Genomic DNA, 12,739 nt, shown 5'->3' on the forward strand with positions numbered 1-12,739 from the left:
TGTTTGGGATCAGGGGCTGGTCCTTGATCAGGGCTGAGTTCTGCTCCCTGAGAGTGGCTCCCTCGTCCACTATATAGTCTATTCTATAAGGAATGGCTGGCATTTGCAGGTGAGTAACTTTTCCACCCTGCTTCTTTCTTCTTGAAATCTGGAGGCCTGGAGACTTCTCTTCATTTTTAAGTGTCTCAGTCTATTTTAGTCCAAGCTGGAATTACTTTTATCAGATAAAAACTATCTGTGGGTTTTTTGAAGAATCTGATTCAGATCTACTCCATTCAATAGGTGTCTCACTTACCATTCTGAGCTAGGCCTCTTTCTTCTAAGGGAGCCTTGCCTGGCTGCAGTGGGACAATAACTTTACTGAAAGCCCTTGGCATAGCTGAGAGAGCCCATCAGCCACTGCTTACAGTCTTCCAGAGATATTAACAAATGGGCTTGCAAGGTCTCCTTAATTGATCTTTGTCCTGAGGTTGTTTCTGACTTTAAGAATCTTTGAGGGAAAAAAAAAAAAAAGAATCTTTGAGGGACTGGAAATGAGAAGCTAATGTATTGTCCAATCCAGCAGGTTTTGGCTTTTTTCTGTAGCTCTGAATTCTGCTTGCAAATAGAACAGCTCTTCCTTTAGTTCCACCCTTTTCCCCCATATCTTATCATAATCAGATAAAATAAGTCAATTGGCACTTTAAAAAGAATATTTATTTATTTTAGAGAGGTGGGGGAGGGGCAGAGGGAGAGGAAGAGAATCCCAAGCAGACTCTGTGCTGAGCGTGGAGCCTGACTTGGGGCTCGATCTCACGACCCTAAGATCAGGGTCTGAGCTGAAACCAAGAGTCAGAGGCTCAACTGACTGAACCACCCAGGTGCCCCTGCCCCCAATCGACACTTTTGATGTTCTGCCTGGAAATTATCTTGCTAAGGTCTACACTTTCATTATGCTTATTTTCTATCTTCTAAGTTACCATACATGATAATTTTGCCAATTGTTTCTTTATTAAATAACATGGGGTGCCATTTTTCCAGCCTGTGATAGCAGGTTTTTCATTGCTTTCTTAGCCTCTGCTAACGGTTTGCTTGCCATTTTTTAGAGTTGCCTAAACTTTTTTTTTTTTTTGGTTGCTTTTCCAGATTCTGCCTGTTACCTGGCTGAAAAGGCAATGCTACATATTTAGATTTTGTTGTATTAGCACTCTAATTCTGGGATCAATTTCTCTCTCAGTTGGCTTTTGTTTTGTGACAAATCACCCACAAATTTCGGGGCTTAAAACAAGAAACGATCATTTCTCACAATCTGTGGGTAAGTTGGATGGTTCTTCTGGTTTGGGCTGGCCAGGCTAGGCTGGGAGGTCCAGCATGGCCTCACTCGCTCACATGTCTGGCAGTTGCCTAGATGTCCGTGGGGTGAAGGGAGCTGACTTGGCTAAGTGTCTTTCATCATCCACAGACTGGCCTGAGCTTCTTATATTGTAGTGGTTGCAGTTTCCTAAAAGTAGCCAGGAAAGGAAGCTTGTTTTGATTCTCTGCTTGTATCATGTTTGCGATTATCCTGTTGGCCAAAGCAAGTCAAAGGGCCAAGCCACATCAGTGTGGAATGTGGATACCCAAGGGCATAGATAGGAAGGGGAATTATTGCAGCCATTTTTGCAAACGATCTATTGTATTTGGTATGGACAGTATCTCTTTTAGGATTTTAATTTTTGTTCATGTGTGTTCCATTCCACAGAAGGAAGTTCCCAAGAAACAGCATATGACGTTTTATATTTATATTTTCCAGTACTGCCCAAATCAATGTGTGCATACAGTATTCATGAACAATAGAGAGAAATTTCTTATCTGCACAGGTGATGAGATAAACACTGTGAGATTAAACAAATATTTGTTTTCCAAAATTTCATAAAGATCTTATTTGTGAGGAATTGCACATATTTAAAACTGTATTTATTTTTAAAATTCAAGTATAGTTAACATATAGTGTTATTAGTTTCAGGTATACAAAATAGTGATTCAACAATTGTAAACATTACTCAGTGCTCATCATAAGTATAGTCTTAATGCCCTTCTTTCACCCATCCTCCCACCTCCCTTTTTGTAACCACCAGTTGGTTCTCTATATTTAAGTCTGTTTTTTTTTTTTTGTCTCTTTTCTCTTTGTTCATTTGTTTCTTGAATTCCACATGAGTGAAATCATATGGTATTTGTCTTTCTCTGACTGACTTATTTCAGTTAGCATTATACACTGTAGTTCCATCCATATTGTTATAAATGTCAAGATTTCATTCTCTGTTATGGCTGAGTAATATTCCATTGTGTGTATATCTATATCTCTCTATCTCACATCTTCTTTATCCATTCCTCTATTAATGGACACTTGGGCTGCTTCCATATCCTGGCTATGCTATGCTGCAATAATCATAGGGGTGCATATATCTTTTTGAATTAGTGTTTTCATTTTCTTTGTATAAATAACCAGTAGTGGAATTACTGGATCTTATGGTAATTCTATTTTTAATTTTTTGAGGAACCTCTATACTGTTTTCTATAGGGGCTGCACTAGCTTGCATTCCCACCAACTGTGCACAGGATTCCTTTTTCTCCACATCCTCACCAACACTTGTTGTTCTTGTGTTTTTGATTTTGGCCATTTTGACAGGTATGAAGTGATATCTCACTGTAGTTTTGATTTGCATTTCTCTGATGATTAGAGATGATATTGAGCATCTTTTCATTGTCTGTGGGCCATGTGTATGTCTTCTTTGGAAGAATGTCTATTCATGTCTTCTGCTCATTTTTAATGGGATTATTTGTTTTTTTGGTGTTGAGTTGTAGAAGTTCTTTATGTATAAGTTCTTTATATATTTTGGATATTAACCACTTATCTGATATATCATTTGCAAATATCTTCTTCCACTTGGTGAGTTATCTTTTTGTTTTGTTGTTGGTTTCCTTCATTGGAATTGTACACAATTCTTTGAAAGCATTCCAGTGATATTTAGTTAACATGAACATTTTTTTTTGGTTTAATACCAAGAAATTTAAAAGATGCTTTCACATCTACTGCTTTGTGGTATTAACAATTATAGCTCTGACTACTTAAAAAACCAAAAGAACTTGAGGTCTTCCAAGTTTTATATTGATAGTGCCCCATTAAGAATCTGCAAAGGAGAAACTCGTAATGGTGATATCTAAATAAATAAAAAAAAGCAGCAGCACAAGGTGGTTGAAGAGAAATGGAAAGCAATAAGAAAGCAATTATGCAAAAAATATAGTCTGGTAAGGAGAAAGTAAATCAGAAGAGTTACTTAAAAAAATCAGCCTTGGGCAATGTGATGTATTATTTTATGTGTCAATTTGATTAGGTCAGAGGTACTCAGACATTGGTCAAGCATGATTTTGGGTGTGTCTGCGAGAGTGTTTCTGGATGAGATTAAATTTGAATCAGTAAACACAGTAAAGCTTAGTGCCCACCTTATGTGAGTGGGCCTCATCCAATCAAAGGCCTGAATAGAACAAAAAAGCTGATGCTCCCAAGGGCAAGAGGCAACTCCTCCTGCTTGTTTGAGCTGGGACATTAGTTCTTTCCTGCCTTTGGTCTCTAATTGAAACCTTGGCTGTTTCTGTGTCTCAAGCCTGCCAGCATTCAGACTGGAATACACCACTGGATCTCCGGGGTCTCCAGCTTGCTGACTGCTTATCTTGGGACTTGTCAGCCTCCATAATCAAGTGAGTCAACCCCTTATAATAAATTTCTTTCACACACGCACACACATACACACACACACACACACACTCTTTCTTGGTTCTGTTTCTCTGGAGAACTCTAATACAGGCTAGAAGGTTAACTGCAAAGAAAACACAAAATAGAAAGAGATTTCAGTTTATGATGAAGATGTATTTTAATGGAGAAATTGGCACATGCTAGAGAGAAAGTGTCTCTACCACCTTGTCCAAGGCTCTTCTCCAGAATTATTGAGAGGAAGACAAGAATAAAAGTGTAGTAGCCACCACTGGGTTCAATGTTTTCTATGCCAGTCAGTTATACAGGTGGATAGAGTAGAAGAACACACACCAGGTTGATTGGAAGAGGCTTGACAGGACCCAGACCAACAGGGGGAAGGCAGGCGATAATGCAGCAGGCAGCCGTGGAGCCTAGCAGGATGACGGTAGGGAGGTGGCTGCAGGGAAGAGAATACATTATATTCAGGATCAGCTTCTGCAGAAATGGGAGTTGGCAGAAAAGCCCTAAATATTTCAAACACAATATTAACTACTCTGGAAGGCAGGCTAACTCTTGGGTTTGAAGAAATTAGTAGATAAGGCAAGAGTAGAATTAGGAATTCTCTTTTAAAGGTGCTTTAGGGGTGGATATTAGCTCAAAAATAGTAGCTTAAATGTTTCAGTGTCACTAATGTACAAATTAGAAAGTGCCTTGAAAAATAGGAAATAATTACAAAACCCATTAGAGTTTTACAGTGGTTGTGGGAAAAATAGTAGAAATAACCTTTCCAGATTTAATGAGGGAGTCCATTTAAAGCAAGTTTTGATACAGTGAGCATGCATTTATGGCAGAGGGATATTTTGCTTAATTATCCTGTTCATGGAGAGTATTTGTGCCTCATATATAAGATGAATTTGGTGGGCTATATGGATTACTTCCTTTTATAAGATGTTCAAATAAAGAAAGTTGGAGGACAATGATAATGAGAATTTTAAAAGAATTTATGAAGCAGAATGGAGTTTGGAATTCTTATAATTAAAAATTGTATAAGACATTCATAAATATTATAGAAGACTTGGAAATTAGGGGGAAAAAAAATCACTGACAGTCCCAAAGCCTCAACTACAATCACTATTAATGTTTTGGTGTGTTTTCTTTCTTGTATTTAAATGTATTTTAAGCACAGTGTTAGTTGAAGTCAGTGTACATTTTTCAACTGGCTCTTGTCATTCAACATTTTATTATAAACATGTGACAAAAACTGTAATTTAAAAATGTTTAGCATGCTTTTTTCTTTTTTGCTTTAATGGGTACCAACTTTTGTCCCTAACTTCCCCAGACACACAAAAGTCTGAGGTTGCTACAGAATAAATGCCAAGCTCCAAGCCAGAAGTCAGATGCTTGCTGGCTGCTTGCTCCATGTCTGTTTCACCGGTCTCCTTTGCTAACAGAATCCTGATTTTATCTCAGTATTTTCATCCCCTACATGGTTTGGGAGAGTGGCCCAATCTGTGGCTTAAGAGTCAACATTGGTCTGGCTGATAAGATGTGAGGATGGGGAAGCTTTCCCTGCTCTTAAGAAGACACCAGAAGAGATGTTCTTTTACATCATGTCCAGGGTTGTGCCTGTGGATGGGAGAACCAAGTTATGAAAAGAACCTAGGATAATATTAATGAGCACTAAATCAACTAACTCTGAAACCTCTGGGCTTCTTTACTTTTTTGAGCACATTTGAGTTGGGTTTTCTATATTCAAGGATAAGGGATGCTAACTGAAAGACCAAGGTCATATTTTGTTTTGACATTCAAAATAGGATCATGCAATGAGGTCAAGAATGTTACAAGTCAGACTTGAGAGATTTAATAAGTCTCTAGTTCCCCTCCTTCTCTCTGTCTTCCCCCACGCCCCCCTCCCCCACCCCACCAGCATATTCACCACTGATTCTGGAAGATGTAACTCGCAGTGTTCTCTAATTGTGTAGTGGAGATACCCCTGCCAATCCCTAACACTTAACTGGGAAATAGAGAAAAAAGGTATATCTGAGGGACGGTAAAGGAAAATCCCAACCTTTCTGGGCTCAGGGGATTGTGGGATAGTGGGAGAGTGAGGAGGGGAGAAAAGGGGGCTGAAGTCTAAAGAGAGAGAGAGCAGGGGAGGTGGGTGGGGGAAGAGATAGAAATAGAGAGGGAAAGAGAAAGGGAGTGTGAGAACAGAGCATTCGGATATGAATTTCCTGAACTCCTTTTCCTAATCTAAACTCAGAGTAGTAGTACATTCTTCTGGGTAATTCTGAACGGAAAGAAAGGGATTATTGCCTCATTTCTCATTGACCACAGTTAGAGAGAAAAGTAATACAAGATGTTCCAGAAAAGGGTAGGGAGCTGAGATTAGTTTTTTGGGTGAGTATTTCCTGTGCAGCACAGCTGCTACACCAGGAGCCAGGGGGCTTGCTCCAGCCCCACTCAAAGCAGAGGCAGGGATGGATGGAGGCCAGTGGTCTGGGTGGGGACCTGGCTGAGGCTCGGAGTTCTTCAGGAATGACTTCTAAAATGAGGCCGGGTTATCCAGAGAGCCTAACACACCTGAACAAGAGACCAGACCACATGTTACAGCAGCTGTGGATCTCATCTGTGAATGCAAATGGAGCACTCTGTAGATCAGAGGATGCCAGCCAGAAAACTGTTAAGATCCAGCAAAGGCTAGGGGTCCTGTTCTCTACCCTCAATACACCATATACCCTTGTTCATTCTCTTATGAAGAGAAAACAGGCTTGCTGAGTGGATAAGCAATTTTATGCAAGGAAGTCTGAATAAAACCCGAAGGGAATATCATTACTATTATTAAATAATTAGATTGGACAAAATCCCAAATTGAGCAGAACTGAAAAAAGTTATCTTTTCCCCCCATTTAGGATGACCAAATTCATTACACACGATAAGAATGTTGCATTGTCTTTGTATTTCAAAACTAAAGTGTGAGTTAAATTATATATTTTTTGTGTTTCAGCATAGTCTTTATAATAGCTTATAACAGAGGTCAATTGTTCATTGATTTACAGTTTATGATTTAGTTTAATGACTCCCAAGCATTGTACATTTAGCTTAATATAAATAACACTGTGACAAACATCTTTGAGCATAGAGAGTCCTCTGCATTTTGGATTATTTCTTGAATTAGATTTCTGCATTGGGTTTGCTAATTCCCACAAAATGATCATTTTATTTTAATGCCAAATTATTCTCCGAAAAAGCAATTCTTTTTTTTTTTTTAAGGGAATGAGAAAGAGAGAGCCAGCATGTGTGCATGTGCAAGCGGGGGTGGGAGTGGGGTGGGGGAGGGGCAGAGGGAGAGGAAGAGAGAATCCCAAGCAGGCTCCTCACCCAGAGCAGAGCCTGATGAGGGGCTCAATCACATGACCCTGAGATCATGACCTGAGCTGAAATCAAGAGTCGGATACTTAACTGACTGAACCCCCCCAGGTGCTCTCAAAAAAAACCAATTCTGATTTTCATGGCCACTAGCACCAGAATATCAGTTACAGTTTCACTCTGGCATTTAATATTGTTAAATATCTTTTTCTACAACAGTAAGTGAAAAACATTTGTCTTGTTTTCAATTTGTATTTCTTTGGTTATTAAGTCAATGGGGTAATTTTTTAAAAAAATTCATTTTCAGCCATAATTATTTAATGGTTATAATTTATTTCCTTATATACAGTATCAAAAATTTCTTACCTTTGGAGAGCCAAAATGAAAAAAATGCATTCACTATGAAGTCAGCAGTTTAGTAGATTCACACTCAGTACTCTGGGCTGGTTGGGGGACATTAAGAAGAATGGCAAATGGACAGAGCTGTTCCGAAGCTCATGGTGCAGCTGTTTTAGCAGTGCTCACTTGGTGCTGAGCCCCATCCACAAACTTTAGGACATTTCTACCTTGTGCTGTACTCATAGCCTGGCACCGTATTCTCATGTACAAGTTTCTGGCTACAACCTAGATGAAGGACATTTCATAAAACAAACAAACAGTATAGCCTCCCAGTCTTGAAAATCATCCAACAGCCAATATTGTAAAGTTTCATGGCTTTGATCTCTTTTCCTTTGCTTGTTTGCCCTCCATGAATGTGTCCCAGCAGGCGTGGGCTGCTTATCTGACCTGCTCGGTGGGTGTGCAGCTTCCTGCTCTTCTCATCACACCGCCCCACACTGTGTGTGAGGTTGCTCTGCCATCTTCCAGAGTCTAACCACCCTGATTTGGAAGTCAGCATCTGAGGATACTACAGAAGGGTCAGAAGGATGATGGAGACCTCTCCCTAACCCCATCATCCTTCTCAACTTTCCACAAATAGTGTAACGTGGCCTGTCCCCACTTATGTCAGTGATCCTTGGTTCACTCTCATTGGACATTTTGGAGAAAAGGAAAATTGCTGTCAGTGCTTGACATCTGAAGAGCCCACCTCCAGCTGCTCCTGGAATAGACCTGTCTTGGGGAAGGGCATCCGTTTCTCCAGGTAGTCAGTCCTGAAGGCTGAGATCAGAGGTCAAAGTTTCTGTCTAGTCAAGCTGAGCTACACATATGAATATGGAAGTTCATCTGATTTTTTTAAATTGAGGTATAACTGACAATAACGTTTTATTAGTTTTAGGTATACAATATAATGATTCGACATTTGTATGTATTGTGAAATGATCAGCACAATAAATCTAGTTACCATTGTAGTTATGAAATTTTTTTCTTGTGATGAGAAATTTTAAGATCTACTCTCTTAGCAGCTTCCAAATATGCAATACAGTATTATTAACTATAGTCTCCATGGTGTATATTATATCCCCATGACTTATTTATTTTATGACTGGAAGTTTGTACCTTTTGACCCTTCACTCCATCACCCATTTTGGCCTCCCCCAACACACCTTGCCTCACCTCTGGGCAACCACCAATTTGTTCTTTGTATCTATGAGCTTGGTTTTGTTGTTGTTGTTTTATTTTTTTTATTTTTTATTTTTTTAGGATTCCACATATAAGTGAGATTATATGGTATTTGCCTTTCTCTGACTTATTTCACTTAGAAAATTACATCTGATTTTTAAAAATATTATAAAACAATCTTACAATATTAAGGAAGAACTTGACAATAGAGGAAAAAGAACTTTTATCTCACCAAACAAAGCTATTTTATTTTTTTTCAAGAGAGAGCACACAAGAAAAGTAGGGAGAGGCAGAGGAAGAAGCAGACTCCCTGCTGAGCAGGGAGCCCAAAACAGGGATTGATCCCAGGACCCTGAGATCATGACCTGAGCCAAAGGAAGACACTTAACTGACTGAGCCACCAAGGTGCCCCACAAAGCTATTTTAATTAGTGTATCCAAGTCTTTTTTTTGGCCAACTTTTGCCAAGTTGAATTATAAGGTATGCACAACCTTGCAGTTTGCATTTTTGCTTACATGTCTCTAGAAACAAGCTTCCAGGTTGTTACATAGTGTCACGTAGATGTTGACTTCACAAAATAAGAATGGTGACTCCATGTGCCTCACCAGTGATTGGCCTGGAGGTGCTCAGGTGACCCAGCTGTGGCCAATATAGTGTGAGAGGGATCTTCTGGGTATCCTTCTAGGGAAGATGAGATGTAGAGGAAGAACCAGTCCTTCTGCTGGACACTGTTGTGTTTGAAAGTGTCATTACCACGAGCCCAAGTACAAAACCGGCAAACACACTCAAGATGGCAGGTATTCATTCAGCATTGCTCTGTGGAAGATTTGTTGCTGTGAGTAAAATGAGCACCCCATAGTCCCTGCTTTCCAGAATGCTATGATTGACTGGGGAAGACAGAGTCTCAATAATTATAATATAAAGCCAATGTGATGCTTCTTCTAGTGCTTAATTATTGACCTGTGCATGTAAATAAAATCTCCAATGCTTTACCAGTTAGCAGTTCTAGGTTTGAGCCACTTCTCCATGACCTGATCTGGTTACCACAATGAGGAGGTTGGACCATGTGGGCTCTAAAGCTCTTCTAATTATTAATAAAATTATATTTTAATATCTCTCCCAGACTGAGTAATAATAACCTGGTATGCGAACAATTGAATGAATGACTCTCTAGAGGGTTTTTTTTTGTTTGTATTTTGAGAATGTCAAAAAATCATATGAATGTAAAACAATATGATGAGAGAAAAAACATAAAGTGCATAGATGTTGGGTAGGCAGGAGAAAGGTGGAAATGAATAGCAGTGAATTAGATATACATCACAAATTAGTACAACAAAAACAAGCCAATTCTATTTTGGATTGTAAAAATAAAATAGAAGAATTACAGAACAGGAAAATTATGTATCCAGGAATAGATATGAATGGGAGGGTGGCCTGACCACCAACTTTAGGCCCCTGAGAGGCACAGAGCTAATTGATCATCTTCTTTGTCTTGTGTCTGTTCCCTGCCTTCCATTTAGCAGGTCACTGGCACTGATTGGATGGTGAGTTAGAACAAATAAAAGGAAACCTCTTTTCATTCTGTGTTCTCAGCACATAGATTTATTGCCCCTGTATTTCGGCAACAAACATAGAACCCAGACTGAAAATGACAAGTTTACAAGCAAAGCAGGATCTGCAGTTTGACACATACTCCAGAATAATGAAATTTCCTTCTTGGAAACCAGCTGTTACCCTGGAGGTTAAAACCTAGAACTCTCCCTGTGCACCCTGTTCGGCTGGCTAGATCCACACTTTAGATGTATAAACATGGCTAATATTGATGTTGACATGCCAAGAGTTTCAGATCTTTTGATGTATTCGTTGTTGCAAGATGACCACAATTTGCCCGACCTTGCTTGGCAAACATGACATTCCTCTAATTACTTATTCATAATTTATTAGAAGAAACGAAATGACTCAGACACTCACTATAAAAGTAGACACAGAAGGAAGATAATTTAAACTTATGTTGGAAGACAGTCTCCCATCTGTGGCACTTCTCAAGTCAGATACTACTCAGTGCTAAAGTGTATTTCTTCAGTGAAAAGTTTGGAAGTTGATGACTGACTTTTGGAAGCTTTTTTAAATGATGAGCCCTAACCACAACCCTGATGCTGGTCTCTGGAAAATTGGAGGCTCTTTCCCTCTGCAGAGGTGTGAGAATGTTTAAGTCTCTCAGGTCACATCTTATGGACCAGTTATATTGGAGCTTCTGCTATGATGGGGTTATGGGCAAGTCTGAGCACTCATCTGGATTGGAAACATGAAGACAGACTGAATTTAAGTCATTGGGTGTGATTAGAAGTGACCAAAATGACAACATTCGAAGTACCCATGCAGAAAGTATCTCAATGTGTTGCAACTGCTGTATATTTTCAAACTGCCTTGAAAAAGTTATTTTTTCATTTAAAGAAAGAAAATGCAAAGTATGTGAAATAAAACAAACAAACAAAAAAGCCAAAAGGTGGCTACTCAGAAAAATAATGCTTCAAGTCCTCCCAAAAAATAGCCCTCTAACTTGTGGCTACTTTTTGTGACACAGTATTTTGTTTGGTCCTTGTGTTCACTAAAAACCAAAATAATGCAAACCCTCTAATTATAAAAACAATTCATGCCTGTATAAAATTTGTGTGACACAAATACATAATGAAAGAAAGAAAAAGCTTCACAATCGTACCCTCAGAGATAATCACTATTATTATTCTGCTGTGTATTCCTTCATGACTTATTATGTATTCCTTTAACACATTGTTTTTCAACATATATGTTTATTTACTTTGTTTTATCTTTTTTTCAACCTTTATTTCTATTTCACTCTTCTTTTTAATGGCTGAAACTATTTCATTGTAGGTGGTCTGCAAATTTTGTAACACATGAAAATGCATGTGAAGGGGGGAGGAAAAGATAGCAGAGGAGTAGGGGACCCTGTTCCAACCAGTCACCAGAATTGAGCTGGATATCCACCAGACCACTCTGAACACCCATGAAATCAGCCTGAGATGTAAGAAGATATATCTGGATCTTTACAAATAGAATATCACAGGTGGTTGGTTTTGAGGTATGAAGCGGGGAGCCCTGATTCCCTGGGCAGATATCCAAAGATAAACAGAATGGGGGGATCCTACACCAATGGTGAATGATAGCCTCCCATGCTGGGGATGGGGCACAGACTCACAGACCAGTAGCAATGGGCAAAGGACTTTAGGGCAGCCCTCCAGACTGAAACCCAGAGTGGTGGGGCCGCATGTCTGAACTGGGGGCGGCTGGCAGTTTTAGAAGCACAAAGGGCAGAGACCTGCCCTGACCTGGAGGTGAGGACTGGAAGCGCTGCTGAGGGGTGCACAACCCAGGATGCTGCAGTTTATAGCAGCACAGACAGAAACGGAGATAGTGTGGCCTGGAGTGCTCACTGAAGAACAGACTGTGATCTCTCTGCTCTGAGGCAGAGGGTTGGAAATGATCTCTTCTTCTCTGACTCTTGGAAGAGATGCAGAAAGCCACCAGGGAAAGCAGCCAGAGAACAAAAGCCCCTGAAAACTGGTTTTCACTGAGCACCCTCCCCCACAGGGGGCAGGGCAACTCTGCCTAAACAGGGTTGCCTGAGTAACAGTGCAGCAGGCCCCTCCCCCAGAAGACAGGCTGGGAGAACAAGAGGCCAACAACCCTAAGGTCCCTATAAAACAGCTGCATCTTGCTTGGGTTGTGGTCAATAATTTGGACTCTGTACATTTCCTCAACCACCCATCAACAGAATGACTAGGAGGAGGAACCCCCAAAATAGGAAAGACTCAGAGACTGTGACTTCTGCCACAGATTTACAAATGGATACAGATATAACCAAGATGTTGGAAATGGAATTCAGGGTAGCAGTTGTGAAGACAATAGCTAGAATGGAGAAATCAGTTAATGGCAACATAGAGTCTCTAAGGGCAGAAATGAAAGCTGAATTGGCAGAACTTAAAAATGCTATCAATGGGGCGCCTGGGTGGCTCAGTCGTTAAGCATCTGCCTTCGGCTCAGGTCATGATCCCAGGGTCCTGGGATCGAGTCCCACAT

This window comes from Leptonychotes weddellii, chromosome 9, assembly GCF_054177405.1.
Source record: "Leptonychotes weddellii isolate Sample4059 chromosome 9, ASM5417740v2, whole genome shotgun sequence".
Lineage (NCBI taxonomy): Eukaryota > Metazoa > Chordata > Mammalia > Carnivora > Phocidae > Leptonychotes > Leptonychotes weddellii.